Genomic DNA, 2,296 nt, shown 5'->3' with positions numbered 1-2,296 from the left:
GGCTTCACGGTTCTCCAACCTGCTTAGTCCCTCTTGAGCTCCTCAATGTTTCCCGGGGTCAACAGCTTGGTGTTCAGTTTCCACGTTCCCTTACCAGCCCGCTGCTCGTCCTGTAGGTGACAGTCGGCCAGCAGGAGGCAGTGGTCAGAGAAGAACACCGGCTTGACATCGGTGGATCTGACCGAGAGCGTTCGGGACACAAACAGGTAATCTATCCTTGAGCGGATAGACCCGTCTGCCCGTGACCATGTATATCTACGCTGCGCTCCGTCTGCAGGGGTGTTGAAGACGTCGTGCAGCTTGGCATCTTTTACCGTGTCCATCAGGGCTCTGGACGTGGTGTCCAGTTTACTGTCCCCCCCGCCGGATCGTCCATCTGCATCAATGATACAGTTGAAGTCTCCGGCCAGAATGACCGGCCTGGATGTAGCCAGCAACAGTGGAAGCTGCTGCAGGACGGCCAACCGTTCACTCTTACCCACTGGGGCATACACATTAATCAGTCTCAGGGGAGCATTCCTGTACATGACGTCGGTGATGAGGAGGCACCCGCCCACCACCTCCTTAACCTTGGAGATGGTGAAGTTGCCTCCTCACAAAAGGATACCCAGGCCGGAGGCGCGGCTATCGTTGCCCCCCGACCAAACTGACGGCCCATGGGCCCACAAGCTCGACCATCTCCTGTAGCTGCTGAGGTGCGGTATCCCACACTCCTGCAGGAACAGGACGTCGGCTTTAACGTTGGCCAGGAAGGCCATCGTAGAAACACATCGCGTAGCCGATTTGATGCTACGCACATTGATGCTGGCAATTTTTAACCTCATTTTAACAGTTTACGAGGTTTACAGTGTCCATTTGCTGCTGGTCTTGCCCCTCTGGGGTAGCTGTGTGCATCCCCATGGTGACGGCAAACTGCTGGACCCTCCCAGGGCTGAGGTAGCTGTCCGGCTCCACGCTGGAGCCATTTCCCCGCTCTGGTGTCTTCTGGTCGGGCCCAGGGTCCGCATGGTCCAGTTCTCCATCTGACAGCGGGGCTGTCACAGGACCTCCCAGTTACCTGGAGCTTTGGGCCGGTGGGTACCTCTTGGTTCTCACCGGGTGGGAGGGGCGGGGGGGCTTTACCCATCCCCTCAGAGGGATGGTCTTTTCCTGTTTGGGCGGTGCTGCCCTCCTTTTTCCCCGCGGCGCTCTGTCTCTTCCTCTGGTGACGTCCCTCCTTGCGCCCGTCCTCACCGTCGGAAGAGCTGCCTGTATCCTCGTCATGTAGGTGTCACTTCCCCCTTCGCTGGGTGGCTTTGGAGGCCTTGAGAGGTTTCCTCTTCCTGCTTTTGACAGTAATCCAATCCTCTGCCTCCTTTGATCCCTCCCTCCTCTTCCATTTCCTCCGTCTGCTTTAAGGAGCTTGGATCGGCTGCTGCATCTCCCCGCTGTCTGCCGTCTGCTCCGCTACAGTCTGCCCTTCCTTCTGCCCCGCTGTCTGCCGTCTGCTCCGCTACAGCGTGCCCTTCCTTCTGGGTGCCCCAGACATCGTTCCCGTGCTGTTTTGTGGTACCTCGCTGGTCTTAGGCGGTCCACAGCTCGTGTTGCCACCTCCGGCCATCTGTGCATAGGTGGCGGCCCCTCGTCTTGGGCAGGCCGTGTACATGTGGCCCGCCTCTCCGCACAGATTACAGTTCTTGGCCTCCTTACATTCCTTGGTCGGGTGGCCTTCCTGCTTGCAGTTTCGGCAGACGTTACAATCCGCCGCCATGTGGCCTGACTTCCCGCAGGTTCGGCACGCTTTCGGCTGCCCTGCCTATGTCAGGTAACCTCTGCTTCCTCCGATGGCAAAGCTGGAGGGTGGGTGGAGGATGTTCCCACTGGCATCGACCCTCAGGGTTACCCTGACCTGTCGTTTGCTGGTCCAGATCCGAAAGGATCAACCACATCGGTACTCTCTCCTTCGACCTGGACGTATCTTCTCAAGAAGGTCAGGACATCCGCTGCTGGGACGTGAGGGTTGTACATATGGATTGTAACAACCCGACTCTTCTGCGCAGGAAGCACACACAACGGGACCGCCGACAAGATGGAGAACTGAGGCTCCCCTTCCTTCTCCTTGAAGACCTTCAGGAGCTGCTCACAATTCTTCACGCTCCTGAAGGTCACATCGAAATAGCCTGCCGCAGGGAAATCTGGGGAAGCTGTCTGCATCCCCATGGTGAGCATGAACTGCTGGACCCTCGCTGGGCTGAGGTAGCTATCCAGGCTTTCACTGTGGTCATTTACCTGCTCTGGAGTCATTGAGCCAAGGCAA

This window comes from Chiloscyllium plagiosum, chromosome 26 (assembly GCF_004010195.1).
Source record: "Chiloscyllium plagiosum isolate BGI_BamShark_2017 chromosome 26, ASM401019v2, whole genome shotgun sequence".
NCBI lineage: Eukaryota > Metazoa > Chordata > Chondrichthyes > Orectolobiformes > Hemiscylliidae > Chiloscyllium > Chiloscyllium plagiosum.
The sequence above is the reverse complement of the archived record's forward strand: the minus strand, read 5'-3'. Positions refer to the sequence as shown.